The 16,401-nt window shown below is 38.6% G+C and overlaps 1 long non-coding RNA gene across 1 annotated transcript; it reads right to left on the reverse strand.

Moving 5' to 3' along the window:
- Positions 1 to 3,917: 3,917 nt before the first annotated feature.
- Positions 3,918 to 16,334, reverse strand: LOC119157638. The gene is made up of 9 exons (XR_005107613.1): positions 16,202 to 16,334; positions 15,942 to 16,073; positions 12,220 to 12,601; positions 11,690 to 11,764; positions 10,369 to 10,461; positions 9,113 to 9,606; positions 8,666 to 8,784; positions 4,175 to 4,279; positions 3,918 to 4,055 (listed from the first exon to the last, which is right to left on the reverse strand). It is a non-coding gene; the product is annotated as an uncharacterized LOC119157638 (long non-coding RNA).
- Positions 16,335 to 16,401: the final 67 nt, after the last annotated feature.

Here is a 16,401-nt window from a genome sequence, read left to right on the forward strand (position 1 = left end):
GGGAAAACAAGGCAAAAGGGCTCAATAACAAAAGGTGGAGATTTTTTTCAGTATTATGGGCTCTGCTCTTTTCCTGTCAGTGTAAGATGGGCTGTTCTGTACAGGGTGATGAGATTTTTAATAAATGATACTGGGTTTTTCTTCTTATTTAACATTATGTTTGTGATGAAATAATGTGTAAATTCAATTTCTTGTTCTTGCAAAAATGACTTTAAAAAACATTCCTTTGCATTGGTATTGAAAGCACAAGATTTATCTGTTCAACCCTTGTGAACCTGTTGGGTGTAGGGGAACAAGCCTTTCCCTGCAGAGCCCACCACCTTCAATCAGAGATTAGCTGCTTTAATCACAGAGATGTGAACAGCTTGCATTCTCAACTTCTGATTTCCACAAAGCCTGTTTGTTTTACTTAAGGCTAGTTTACTACGCCCTGTTGCCATGGAATTGCTAGGGAGCTAAGCCACACCTTTATGAACATACTTAGCACTTCCTGCACTGTGCAACCCTAAGAGCAGTCGCCTATACTCCAGAGAGATAACTGGAGATAAAAAAGCATAAACGGATCCATCTTAAGATCTTGGCTGGCTGGCAAAGCCAGTGCGTATCACCTGTCTTTGAGCTTTTGTTAAATAGTTCACGCAAAGTTCTGGGGAAATGTTTACCATGAGATGTATTTTTCAAAAATATTTGATGCTTGGGATACTGATAATACATTTCCTTCCCTTTCATCAGTTTGAATCCAGCTCGTCCATCAGTGGCTGCTTTGTGACTAGATGAAAATGAATGAATGGGTTCCTCTCAAATCCCCCTGGGCTGATACATACGCTGTATGAGAGTAATGGCAGGCTGGCTGGCAGTTCCAGCAGACAGGCTAAGGGTTCATTATATGTAACCAACCCTCTCCGTGCTCTGAGGCAGCACCACCGTATAATTGCTAGATCACTTGCATCCTTCTTTTTCTGGTTCATCTTTAATTTAAATTATTATATAAAACTATTCGTCAGTCCTGTCGATGTCCAGTATTTAAACAAATCTCAGAAAGTTGTTGTGACTGTTGGTTTAGGGGTTGGGGGGTTTGGTGTTTGGGGTTTTTTTTGTTTTCTTTTTTTAACCATAGTATACCTAAAGAAAAAAATTTTAAACACACTCATTCAGTACGACTTAAAAAAATAATCAAAGCGTGGCACTCGCCGCTGAAACTTAAGCTGCCTAAAAATGCCTAAAGCACATTGAACATTCATATTAGAAACGTTCTTACTGATGAATCATTCCTGTACTTTCAAAGATTTCCCCCTTTACTCTTCCCTCTGATTCAGGATATGAAACTATCTTTTTTTTGTTGCCACTGCATACTGCAAATGGGACTTCAGGCTACCACCAAGTATTTCTTACCGTTTTTGTGACATGTTACAAATTATAGTAGCTGCTAAGGCTTGGGTGGATTGTAAGGATGATTAATAAGATGCAGTTACTAGCACAGCAGTAAGGTGGAGTAGGTGTGAGTAATTGTATTCTGTGGGAATTTAATCAGAATCTTCCAGCTCATGGGCATGAAAGTATTTTGTAATCACAGCAATTAAAAGAAAGGACAGAAAATCAACAGCATTTTAATGCAAGTTTCCTCCAAGATTTCTTTAAAGAGGAAAATATATTGGGCAGACAATTATAGAAAATTAAATATTGGGAATCAGTTACTTTACTGTTACTTTTGCTTTTCTGAGAATGAAACCTGCAGTACACATTAGGATGATGTAGGCTCAAATGCAATGGGAAAGTACTCATACTTTAAGAATTACAACTTGGTTGCACAGACCTAAAAGCAGTAGAGGAGACAGACAATGCATTTGAAGATGCATCTTCATTGCTTCAAAGGAACAGCAGTTTCCAGAATAGTCACAATATACTACTGGGAGGCAGGGCGAAAGAAGGAGGTTGTGAGCATATACATGCTTGGAACAAAACTAGTGGGTGTAAAATAACAACCAGTTTCATTTATTTGTGCAGTTTATCTGCAGTGGCAACCAAAGCCCCAGTATGCAAACAGCCTGGGCAATGGGGGTGGAGGAATGTATTCCACAGCTCGGTAAAAATTTCATATGAAGCAATACCCTTTTACTGGGATTAGTGGCCTTTCTCAAGACTAGGCTCAAAGGGATTTACAAAACCACTGCATACACTCACCCAGAGTCACAGAGTAACTTCTTCATTGCTGTAAGGACAATATGCTGCATAAGATAGACTTGTTTTCTCTCTCATGTAGAAGAGAAAGCATCCCTTTCTTACAAGAATCCTAAAGAACTGGCAATATCTGGGTTGTGGATTAGGCATGCAGGATTACACGGTCTCAGTCGAAAAAAAATATTGTATGACCACTGACAAAAAGCATTAAGTTTGTTTTAGGAAAAGGGATAATTGAGCCAACAATTCTGCAAGTCAGGCCCACAGTTCCTGGTTTTTGGGCAACAAACATTTATTGCCAAGTAGTGCTAATTAATATAAAATTTGTTCTTCAGTCTCCATTTTTCTTTCCACAATACAATCAAGGCTAGATGACAAAAAACATTTGTCACATTTCAACAGGGAACTTGGCATGGTATTGGGCATGATGGTTTGTGCAATGGGTCAGGAATACTGAGGCAAGGGATGTGTACTGGAATGCTCTCAAACTTATAAACCTTCAGTTGCTGCCTTAATTTTTAACATGAAATAAAAACTTCAGCATGTATCAAGAAAGATTTGTACGGGGGTGAAACATTGAGGAGTTTACTTGATCCAGTGTCCTTGAGTGAGACAAAATCCAGTCATTTCAAGAGCATTGTTTATACACGAAGGAAAAATCAGAGCTCGGGGATCTATTTGTTTCATTTCTTTAGCCCTTTAGAGAATAAAGACATATACTGTTTGAACAACTTCAATGACTCCAAATCAAATTTCTAAGAATCAAAATATACCAGTTCAGTTTCCTAATCTATTTCCTAAATCAAAATATATCTTATTTCAACCAAGGCAATGTTAACGTTTAGACAGCAAACTCACCACAATACATGTTTCCATATTACAGACAAATATGGATGTATACCTACATGCACATATACATAGATCCTTTGTTACATATTCATTTTCATACCTCACCTTTCTGCTTCCTCGGAGTTTTCAACTTTGGGCCAAAGGCAGACGCTTGGTCTGTTCCCTTTTACCATTTCTGGCTTCCTCAGCTTTCCTTTGGTTTATATTTTTTTATACTTTCTCTCAAGTATCTGAAAATGCAGAATATTAGCTGAGTATATAGCAATACAGAATGATCAAAAGTCTGTAGAGATCACAAGTTTCCCACAATAGTGTTACAAGTATGAATTAAGTAATACTTAACACATTCATAACACAGTCATCACTGTCTCCCTCTTCCCCGCAGTGAAAGGAAATGACACTTCAAAGAAAAACTGCCTTAACAGGGTGAAATTCACACCTGCTACAATGCCATTATACACTTATTACTTTTACATTTGATTTGAATATGACTCTCTCACTTTTCTACCAGCAGTACACAGGACCCTTTTTTAGGATGACTGCCTAGGAGATGTGCTCCTTTCACATAAATGCTTCTTTATGATACCTTTCCTCCACCCCTCCCAGCAATGCCTTCCTGTTTAAGCCGCTTCATTCTGCAGTCAGTATACCTATGCAACTGTTGCTCCTTGTGTAGCCATTAATAATTGCTTTCCATCTGGATTATGCTTTTGTCACCTACTCTACATATGGCTGCACCTTAAAAACATAATAAAATGAAGTTATGTCAGCATAGTAAGGATTACTTCTGAACTGCTTGACTCAAAGCAATTTATTTTTTTCATATGTCAGTTATGAACTACAAGTACTACATAGAATAGGTGTTTAATGTCTTATCTTTCTGTCTCATTATCCTTCCTCTGTGTACACACATGCCAACACACGGCCACAGTGGCAGTCCATGTGCTTCAATTTGATATCCTTGGTATAACAGAAGGCATGACTGGCAGAATTCTCTGTGACGATTCAGAAAATCAGGGTACCTGCTCCTACTCGAAAATAGTGTGAAATTATATTTTAGCCACAATTCAAAAGGTGTGCCAAATGGGGCCTTTGGAAGGGGATGAGGATACGCTTCTATTGATTACGAATGTAGAAAAGAACTCACTGTGTATCAAGTCAACTCCAATGGCAGGCTTACGTCCAAAGCTGGATGATGACTGAATTTTTCCTAGGCCATGCAAAGATCCCAAATGTGATGGAAACCACATTCCTGCAAAAAAAATCTCGTATTTCTTACCGTTTGCACAGTTTCTCAAGAAGTTTCATTGTGAGATGACATAGGTCAGTTGCGAAGGCAGCATTCAGCACATAGCTAGCTTGTTGCATTCAAGTTCAACTATTGCTTCCTGCTAAGCAGACTGAATAGAAATCAGCAGATAAAAGATTCCAGTGGGCCTTGTAAAAATTCATTTACTAGTCCTGAATAGTACATGGGTGAATTTCTGTTGAAAGCTAAAGCAAGAAAGGAAAACTTTTATTGCCATTACTTTAAATAAATTAGTTATATTATAATTCCTGGACTCCGTATCCATTCTGAATAAAGAATGCATTGCTACTGTCACGCTTAATGTACCCTACTGCTTTGCACTATTTAGATGCATTTTATTCCACCATGGTAAGATATGCAGTGAATGCAGGTTTTAAGGATATTTGTAATACTTGCCTTCATTGTCATTTTGAAAATTCCAAAACTATGTGCTTTGCCCATGGCTAAAGGGTAGGATTATATTAATGAGACATAACTGCCATTTAATCACTGCAAGACCACACACTGGCTTCGGAATTCAGTGAAGTATGCTCTAAAAAGCTGAAATTAGTGTGTAAGGCCTTTAAATAGAAATCATATCATAATGCATTTGTGTTTAGCCATAAAATTGTGAACCTCTTATAAGACATACTCTGGAAGAAGGTAGCAGCACAGTATCCCATACCAGTGCTCTGCAGTTACTGTCTTAACTTCGAAGCAAATAATAAGTGCCATCAACAGGACAAACATCTCATCGTGGATCTTCTCCTAGGGACTCATTCAAATAATAATACATACTAATTTTTATGGTGTTCAGGAAATAGTAGAAGGATGTAACATTAAGCTGTACCTACACTACTTTTAAGGTAGTCTATATATGGTAGCACAGTATGGACCACTATGGATCAAACACCATTCAGATTTGCATGGTCAGTCTTAAATGACTAACCTCACATAAAGAGATTCTTGGTTTTGTTTGCTTTACAAAGCATTATAGAAGAAAACTCTGCTCAACAGTTGCACAATATCTTTTGGCTTCTCTTTCTCTTTGCTTCCTTCAACTTAATTGTAATAATTCTCCTTAATGTCTTGGGAAGATGACAGTCAAATTCTACCCAATGATTAGACTTTTCCCCCAGGTTTGTGTGTTCTCTGGACAAATTTGAATTTTTTACCCTGAAGAAGAGTATCAAAACAAGTAGATGTATCTAAAAAATACAGGAGGCATGTTCAAACAGTAAAAAGTCTCACACTTCATATGCACTACAAAGAAAACCACAGAATAATAGACATATCCAATTTTAAATATAAAATATGTATGTTTATATACACATAATAATGACATGTGGGAATCAGATACAAGGCTTTCATAATATAGAGGTGATAGACAGAAGCCTTGAAGAGTCCATGGATATTCTTTCCCTTTCCCTTTTTAAACAGGCATTTTTCTTTACAGCCCACCCAGAATTGGGTCACCTTTGAAAATGTTCTTAGGCAGTGACTGCGCAATTCACCCAAGGCAAGAGGACAAACATACTGCTGTGGCACTGCTGTACAGTTTGTCTCAATGAGGCAGGACAAGAAAAGGAGTATTTCAGCTTGTTAGGGAAAAAGAAAATCTGAATCTTTTGTCTTAAATTGTGGCTCCAAAAAACTGAGAGAAAAAATTTCAGTCCATAGGAACATTCAGCATTGTCAGCATTTGTTAGTGGAAATACTACATCACATATGTTAAATAGTAAATGTCCATTTATTTGCTGAGTTTACCTTTCATCATTACTACATTAACCCTTACAGCTGAATAATATGGTATTCTCTGCTTGAACATTTTTTACTATGTAGATCAGGGTAGTCAAGCTGTGATCCAGAAGGCAAACACAATTCACAACTTAATTCAGCTCTCATGTGGCTAACAGCCTACGATTTTTCATATTTTGTGTGAATTGTAACTAGTTAACACAAATACATACTAATAGCTGGCCTGGCAAAAGCATTTCAAAGATCTATTCAGCCTCAGAATAAGGAAAATGTTTCCAGACTTGGTAATAGATAAAGTTTACTTTACGAACAGTTTTGTCAGCTGAAAACAATAACACATCCCATCTACTTGTCAGAGCTCCTACAGCAGAAAGCGCAGCCTTCTTTGGTGTACTGTCAGAAAAGGCAGGTACACACTATCCAATTTCCTTCAAAGTTAGCTGCTTCAGTTTAAAAGGCCAACAAAGACATTGTATGACATTTGGGATGATTTTACCCATAGAGTACTAGGGAACATTCATAAGATCCTTTCTGCTGCCAGAAGTGCTCAGTAGTTCTGCTGCTTAGAACTGCTCCAGATGACAGGAATGAAAACACAAGTTACGGGTGATAGCATATTCAATAGGCTCAGCAGCGTTGCTAACAGAATGCTGGATCAGAGTTTAAGAAACTGTTAAAATCATAGTAAACTGATACGTTGCTCTGCCACTTTTCATCTTATTGGGCATGGTAAGTTTACTCAAAACTGGCTGAGGGTATTGAAGTCTCTGTATGTCTTTTTTAATTGCATTGTATTACAAGGGAAAATTTTAAAACTTTAATATAGATATGATACCTAAGTATAAAACTTCAGTGGTTTGATTTGTTACCAGACAACAGGCTCACATGACTACCTGCGGAACTGAATTGAATTCTGAACTTAAACTCTGTTCAGAAAAATCTTTAATTTGACACTTGCCTGTTCAAGCAAAACTTCAGAGCACAATTCTTGAGGTTAAATACTACAGCTAAGCTGGTCTGACAGCTTGCCACTGCCAGAAGTGGAAGGTCCTTCTTGTCTCCCCACTCCTCTTTCCCAGTTTCACGTATTCCACCTCTTTGTACCTGCTGTGGTTGTGGTCAGACTCTAGCTAAGCCAATGCAACTCGTAAATTCACCAGTAAAACACCTTTTTGCCACCAAGCTGACTTTGTTCTACACAGAGTCTGTTACTGCCGCAGCCTACATAAATAGAGGGGCATACAGTCAGGAGTGGAAGAACTTTCAGCAAACCATAAGACTGGCCAAAGCCATCATGCAACATCTCTCTTATTACTTACACAATACAAAAAACCTGATTTTTGTTTGTAACCAGGAGCTTAAAACTTGTTTTGGCTAGTAAATTTTTTGGGGAACTTTCAGAAGCCTTGACTCCCTAACTATCCTTTAGTTAAATTAAGTTGCAGTCTCACAACCTTTTTCTTTTGGGGGTTGGTTGGGGCTGGAAATGATGTTTTCACTTTAAGCTGCTTTAGCAAGTACTGCTGTGAAGAAGAATGATCATGATATTGTGCCCTTATATGATCCTTCCCACAAATATAACATTAGTGACATAAGAACAGACTTCCTTAAGGAAGTTCCTTAACTGAAGTGTTATGGCATACATCCTAATCAGTTCAGTACAGACCATATTTATCTAAAGACATAACTTATTTACTTCAGATGCATGTACAGAAGGAAACAAAGCAATAAAGTGAGATTAAACAGTAAGCAGACAAACTCTTCATTAGTTAATGGGTCATGCACTCATAGCTAGCTAGCAGTATTTTGAAATACCCACAGGAGCTATTTCAGCTTCTGGGTCTTTCAAATTACTTTCAGAATTTTACATTGTAAAATCTTTTGAGTGATAGCTAAAGCACACATTTAACAGCTGAAGAAAAAGAATAGTACAGCACTATCCTTAAACTTTTTATACTATTGATGTATGAGACAGAAACTGATCTTGGACAAGAATGTCAGTTTGTTTCCCAGAATATCACAAAAACCTGATGGTATGAAGGACAGATCTTTTCAACATATCAGATGCACAAGCATACGTATTTTGAGTGTTCCCCTTAGGTAGTTCTGAACACGCATCTATAGCAGTATGTCAGACATACCCTTTTGAACAGTTGCTTTCTTTAAGTGTAATTTTAGTCTGCTATGAAGTGATTCAGGTTTTCAAGAAGGGACTCCAATCTGATGGCTGGAACAGTCATTTTAGAAACATCCTGTACTTATTTGTTAACCAGCTTTGCTCATGACTAAATACCATGCAGCCAGCTTTTTTCCTCTCCATCCCACCTTTTAAAAACAAAAGCAGCCTCAGGCCATCAGGTCTTCCCCATCACCTGTTAATCTCCAGGAAACAGCTTCTTTCTCAATTGTTGCTTAACTAATGCAACATTTAACACTCCAGATGAATCACCACGGAGCTACTAGTAAGCTTTTGACTCTACTGTCCCTTCACCTCCACAATATTAAATTTACTGATGAAAGTGTCAGAACTCAGATGAGCTCCACTTTGAAAGGTCATTCTAGAGCCCACATTTGCCTCTGATACTTTCTTACCTCTTTTTGAATCTGTTCCTAGATTCTGGTAAATGAATTCATTTCTACGATGTAGTTCATTCTGCTTTTCAGAACTCATGACAGCTGTATAGTTTTTGTTCTTCTTAGCTGGAAAGCTCCTAGAAAATTATTTTGAAGTTTAGGGATTCAGGGTTTAGTATAATACCTACAGTGATTCCCCGCAGGACATTATTAAACATCAATGTAAAGTAATCTCTTGGTAGAGGCACTGAAGAGACAGAAGTTCCAATGAACAGAAAAGAATTTCTCTTTCTCATCCAAGCTTAACAAGAAACTACAAGAAACTCCCATGGATGATGGAAACAAGAGGACAGAAGGATCAATGGATTTGTTAGGAACCCTTTCCTCAACAACATGCGTATGTATTTATATATATACACACACATATATATATAAAATGTGTATTATATAAGTACATATACACACCTTTTCCCAAGCAGCTATTCAAAAGGATGGCCAAGGATGAAATCCGTTGATGTTTTTGCTGGAGTTCTAGCTTGTTCCTGTGCATTATTTCCCCCCCACAATTTCGTCAAGCAGAATGGCCTATGTGTAATAGAAATAGCGTCAGTCAGCAAGATCTTGTCTTCAACTGTTAACGCTTATAACCAGCAAATAAAATGACCCAGAAATCAGAAAAGGAAATCTCAACTTTTTTTTTCTTTACTTCTATCCTTGTAATTCCTCACTATCCCAACCAGGAAGAACATGTTGTCTTTCAGGCAGCTGCTGTAGCAGTGGTTTTCTTCAGTTGTGCACATATCTCGCCTGCCCTCCTCGAGGAGCGAGGCTGTGGGCTGCGTTTATTGAGCAGCCTCTAGTGGTTCACCATAGGAGCTACCCTAGACTGTCACCACGTGCTGCAGCGGGTACCTGCTCATACCTTGCACAGCGCTGCCCAGGATGCTCTTGACCACGTGCTGGCCCACGAACAAGGAGGGAGAAAGACAGTAGAAAGATTATAAACCAGTAACATTGACCTCTGTGCCATAAAAGTTGATTCGATCCTGAAGCATTTACATTCTGGTAATGGCTTACAGGAAATGCATAAAACCAAAGCAAAGAAAGAAGAAAGAGCCACAGGGGGTGTGATTTGTTCCAAGTGCAGTGAGGGGAAGAAAAAAAATAATTTTCTGACAATAATATTTATCTTGGACTTTATGTAATCATTCTTCAAAGATGCTACAAATTTCCCATACTAAACAGATGCAAAATTTCCAAGATATCTCATACTCTAATGTGAAACTCTTCTAGGAATTCCTATTCCATTCACAACTTCAAAAATCTACAATTTGTGAACCTACAACAACAATCTAGTAAACATAGCAATTGTTCACCAGAAAACTAGTGCACTATGAAAGTCTTTTTAGCTGTCCTTTCATTTAGTCAGAATAGGTAGGTATTGGAGATGTTAGAGTCACAGACTAGCTAGACTCCTTTTGAAATCTTTAGGAGGCATTAGGTGAAAAGATGGAGGCTTAAGATATGCCTTGAAGATCAAAATTAAGCTTATTGGGGACTGATAAGCCCCAGTTGCTTGCCTTCTAATTATACACTATTAGGAGTCAATTTGTGATACTGTGTGAACTCATTAGTGAAACAGTATCTGACCCATGTAAGGCAGGCTACACACTGTGGAGCAGTATCTTGTAGAGAATGAAATTGCAAGGGTAGTAACTGACCTCTCTGCTATCCGCATCCAGAGACTGGGTAGTAAAATAGTCCTGTTGCTTTTCTTCTACATATTCACCTTCACTGGAGTGGCTGATGCTTCCCTGAAGGAAAAGTATTACATGTGTGAGCAGGATGAGGCAGCACACAGGAAAGCAGCCAGTGAAAGAAATCTTACGTTTCAAATCAGCATCTCTATTACTGCCTCTTACTGCAAAAACTACAGCGCTGAGCTATTCACACAGTACACGAGTATCCTTCCTCATTTAATAGGTGGCTCGTAGAGAACATTGTGCCAGAAAGAAGATCAAAACCAAGCACATAGATTTCACAGATAACAATCCCAATCCGGTTCTTACCATATAGACTCATCAGAACAGTTTGATTTAGCCATCATTTTGCCCATTCAGGAAACCAACTGTGGCAAGGTACTTCAGAAAGGCTTTTTTAACTTCTGTTTATACTATATTCACTGTCAGCACCCCAAGTACACCAGTAGGCCTTAGGTGACCAGACTCAGCTCAGCTGGAGCTTCCACCCATGTAACAGGACAAGAGCCCATTCCAGCTCAGCCCTGAGCCCTTTCCTTAGCCATGCTGTACATGTATCTGTGCCTTAGGTAGCTTGTCTCTTTGCAGTGTGATTCCTGGCCCCATCTCCTCCTGCTGCTGACTGGATCTCCCAGAACGGACCCTGGTTTGTTAACTTGCTTCATCTGGTGCTGCTGAAGGATCACTGCACACCCAAGTCAGGTATTGCAGGACTAGCCCTCGCCCAGCAAAGGGGCAACCTGCACAACAGTCACCTGTACCTCCAGGGCTGCTGGCTGCTCCCAGACTCACAGAGCAGCCCCACTCATGCTGCTTCTTGACAGGGAGCTCAGGCCAGGAACAGCTTCTCAGGCCTGGGCTGAAATAGGGCTCCTGGACCAACTGGCAAGGGCTGTGGTGGAGCCCCCGCGTGATGCTGGCTGGAGCAAGAATGGCCTGTCAGTGCAGCAGGTACCCTAGGTACCTAGCTCTGGGCATAGGTTCCATGTATAACTTATCTTCATTCTGCACACTTGATACCTTCCCCAGTAGCTCTGAATACTGTATTTTAAAATAAAATAGAAAAATACTAAATGATTTGTGGTTACAGCCTGGAGGCAATGCTCTTCTTGAAAAATAAATATTACAATAATCAAGCTCTTCAGTTTTGGAAAGCAAGAAATTATCATCTTATCTGAGACATTACCACTGGCTTCTTACTGTTGAAAACAGAGAATATTTACAATACACATTAATTTTAATGGTTACAGGTAGAATCAGATTATCAGAAATGTACACTCACCATGTGAATGAAACTCATCTGAGATATCCCTTATGTCAGCCTCTGAGGATGTTTAATTTTTCTAAATAAATTAAACTGTAAAGGTTAGAAAGAATAGAGAAGACAGAATCAGACACTTCTTGGAGGGTGAGTGAAAGGACAGAGGCACAGGTTGCAGAAAAGGACATTCTGATGACATACTAGGAGATGTATTTTTCACCATGAGGTGGTCAAATGTCCAAACGTGGACCCAGAGAGGTTGTGAAATCTCTGTGTTGGAGATATTCATCAGTCAAGACTTTATCAGACAAGACCTGTGTAACTTGATTGTATGCCAGAAGTGCCTCCCAAACTATATATTCTATAATTTTTCTATTAGTAAAATCCATAAGAATGATTATATGCAATAACATACACTAATATTTATTTCAAAGAGAAATTAACGTGCGTATCTATTTTCCTGAAATATTTCTTTCTTCCAAAATATAACAGAACTGTAATTTATAAGTATAATCTTCTGGATTAGGAAGTAAACTGAAACTTGTACTTACAAAGTGCAGAAAAAAGTATCTTCAGATGTGTAATTAGTGCTGTTCTTTTGTGAGGTAGGAGATTACCAGAATTCATCACCTGGCTCCTGTTGTACTAGCGTAACTGGTTTACCCAGTATTTCTGGTTTTAGTTCATAGGTAGCACTGCTCAGGATAATTTTTAGGAACTCTCAGAGGTCAAGGGTAACAATCAATCTGATTATTTCCAGCAGGCTCAAATGACTTGATCATGTTGTCATATGAGAATAAAATTTGTTGAGGAAATTTAAAGATTATTTTTGTATTTTGTTGTGAAAACATCACATTATTTTTCTCTTCTGTGAAAGAGCCAGGTAGATTTCAGGATAAGTCTCAGAGAACTTCTGTCACAGGCACTCAGACACTGAAATAAATAATAAACCATAAAAAAAGTTAAAATGAAGGCTTCATAGGGATGAGCTTTCAATGAGAGTAATGTATCTGTTAGTTTACTGAATTTTAGGCTGCTGCTTCTACAGATGTCATACATGGAATCAAAAGCAGCCACTGACCTTGCTTGTAGTTGAGGCCAACCTTGGAAGCACAAAGTCAGTAACTTTTGAACTTTATAAATCTTGGCTTTTGTTTACATGTTTGGAATGTACAAACAAAAGAAAAAAATCCATCTTTTTTGCACTGGGAGGAGAGAGCGGGGCATCATTACATGCATCAATTGCTTCAGACCCGAAGTTAGCTCTCACAATGAGGCCAGCAAAATTCTTATTTTATGTCTGCATGTCAAACATGTCATGAATGACCAATACTCTTTATATCCTAGAAAGGAATCCTCAGACTCTTTAAACCTCTTGCTAGTATAAAAAACTTGCTACTATAAATGTGTTACTATATCGTATTTACACGGTTCAATTCTGAGCAAGCCGTATGGGGGAATGTGTTTTATGTGAGAGTCTTCACCTAAAGTTTCTCGAACCTCAGTGAAATTACAGAAAAGATTAATACAAATTGCCCTTATCTGACTAGGACAGGAAACAACCAAACAATTTGCATATACCCCCAGTACGGCTACAGGGGTCACTCCCATCTGCCTTTGAGCTTCCCAAACCAAAACTGCATCGTAACTACTTTTACCTTTCTTCCTGTCTTACTCTTTTCTTTTCTTACAAAGGATAGTAAGACCCCTTTACCTTTTCCTTCATCGGCTTAAGGCCAGAGCTATTTCCTGTTCTGGTGGTAAGGGAATAAGCCCTCTGGGCATCCCGACAGGTGATGGTGCGGTAACCCGAGACAAGGCCATTCAATAGGAAGGCACTGCAGCTCACTGCATTGATAACAGCACCCTCCAAGCTTGACAGTCATCCATTTTAGCTAATCTCTAGGTTTTAAATGAGCTGTACAGGAAAAAAAGCTTCCAGGTGATTTCAGATTGTCCAGACAATGCTGGTAAGTACAAAAGAACACAGGCATTCACAATCTGAAGTACTCCTCTATATATCTTTTTGAGTATAGTAAGATAGTGCAATCAAGTGTGATATTTGGTCCTTTGTTATGGGTAAGAACTGAATTACTTTGTAATTAGCCTTGTGGCCTTCCTGTTGATAGTTTAGAACCTGAAAAGTGACAGAGCAGCTGTGTGTACACATAGATAGGCCTTCTGTTATGTTAATTTGAGTTACATTTATTTATTTGGTCCTGATCTTCTTCTGAGATTCTTCCATATGAAGTCTGTGATGTAAAAGAAATAAACTCTTTCTTCTCAGAATATTATCCAGTACAGCTGAGTGTAATATAGATTGCTTTTCAAAATTCCCCATAACCCAGTCTGTATGTTCATTCACACTTCATGAAAGTTGGAAACCATACTCTACTATCTCAGTGTATCTTACATTTTGCCTTTTTGTCTGGTTAATCTCTCAAATAATGGTTCATCACATTCCAAAAATGTTATTCTCCAAATTTTCCTTCTGACAGGAATACCAGTTTCCATTTTTTCTTTTTAAACTTATGTCAGAAAATTCAAAGCTGAACATTCATGACTCATAGAAAACAATAAAAATGAAAATGGGACTCTTCTTTACCCACCATTGGAACTCCAAGTTATTATATGATTGCTTTTCTCCCCAAGATCTTATGTTGCACATACCAGTTTTACATTTAAACATCTGGTAAGGCTGGAAACCTGGAACACAGAGTATGTTCTCTCAATTCTGAGGTCTTCCCTCAGCTGCCTCCCTTTAGTAAGTTTTTCAAAAGTCATCTGCCACAATACGTTCTGGAAAGCTGATAAACCAGTTGAGATTCAACCTCTGCTATTGGTCATGGTCCCTTAAGAATCAACCATAAACTAACAGAAGGATACAATAGGAAAAGATCCTTGAACCATTAAAATTTAAGAGCTGTCAAGAAACCTCAGTTTCATTTCTTCTGCCACTTAATTTTTACATGGAACTTTGGGTAGAGCAGTAAACATCTGTGCCTCAGTCTTCTCCATCTGAAAAACAGGTTTTGTTTTCTTTCACTAGGGCCAGTTTTGTAAGCATGAATAAGTAGTTCAGAGAAATGCTCTGAAATTGGCATCTTGCCTAGGATATTGAAAAAACTGGAGAGCCTTTATTCAGCCATCTTCAGTTCAACAGAGAAATTCTAGCAATGAAGAATCTTCATTAGAAACCAACAACTGAAATAAACCTTCCTATTACTGAAAGATTCCTGCTTAGGATGATAAAATCTTTTTTATTCATAAAAGCAATACTACTCGGGGAGCAGCAGCACTGTGAGTTAGCCTACAACTCTCCACAGATTTGGTTCAGCCAGTAAAGGCAAGCATCAGGTTCTGTTTCCGTGCACAAATAACAGGTATCTGCTGCAAATCTGCTGTGCAAGATGACCAGCTAATGGTATGCTGACAATGGCACAGGAGTTACAGACACAGTATCAAACATGACAAGCTTGCCAGGAATGTACTAACCAGAAAGTGCTCAGATCCAACATACCTAGACATTAAAAGTTTTTTCCTAGTGACTGCAAGTACATGAAGGAAGTGAAAACAGGAAGGAAAGGATGTAAAACACCTTCAAAATGCTGTGCTATTCTTGACATGCAATGCTAGAATTCTGGGACACAAAAAAATTATTTTCTATTCCTTCACCTAGGGCTGCAGCTTTCCTCATGAACATCATATTACAGGGAAGTAGCTACGTAGTTTGCTGGATCAAGTTGAGAGCAGCTCGACAAAAACCCAGAGGCAAAGCCCAAATTCAGGTTACAGCCTCATATGACAGCAAACACTGATCATCAGAGTGGATCAAAGGGATTTGTGGCACAACGCCTTGAATTTTACCAAGTATATTCCATGATCTCTGTTCTGTTCAAGGATTCTGGATTGCAATAGCTTTGTAACACAACTGACGTTTCCCATCAGCAAGCAAGTCCTCGGGTAGGGACAGAGAAGATTACGCTGTCTAGATTTTATTATCTCTTCCCAATCTAGCCAGATATTTCAGCAGTCAAAACTTGCTGGAACTGACTTTTATGTTTTGATGGTCAATCTCCTGAAAGTTAAGGTGTTTGCATATTAGCTGCTCTTTATTACATTTCTGTTGCCTTTCAGTGTATCTCTGTTACCTTGTCATGTTTGGAATACTGAATACTATCATACTACTGAATATTGAATATTATCGTGTGAAACGATGCCTTACCAGCCCCTACTCCCATGCTACTGTCTGTTCAGAATAGCATGATCTCACCTTTCCATTGCTTTTCGTTTCCACAGGCCAGACACAGAGGAAGTTTTATAAAGCAGTGATGTGCACACACTGTTTATAGGATCTGCCTCTGCCACACTGAAATGTGGTCCTCTTGAAGTGTAAGTCAGGTGCCTGAAGGGAGGGAACCAGAAACACAGACATCTGAACACAGAGAGTGGAGAAAACCTTGTCTAATTGAAATCAGAGGGAAGAATTCAGGTAGGAAATGCAATTAGCGTACTGAAATTTGGCAACAATACCTGGACTGAAATTCTACTTTCATAGGGAATCAGGGATTTTTGATGGCCGCAGGCAGGAAAAAACTTGGCTTTGCCTTTTTCTAAAAAGCTGCCACTTTCATCAAAAAAACAAATCCAATATTGTCAGAAAGCCTTTTTTCTCCAAACTAAAATTTACATGAAATAGAAAAACAAAACAATTGAGGTTTTATCATTAAATT

This window comes from Falco rusticolus, chromosome 15 (assembly GCF_015220075.1).
Source record: "Falco rusticolus isolate bFalRus1 chromosome 15, bFalRus1.pri, whole genome shotgun sequence".
NCBI lineage: Eukaryota > Metazoa > Chordata > Aves > Falconiformes > Falconidae > Falco > Falco rusticolus.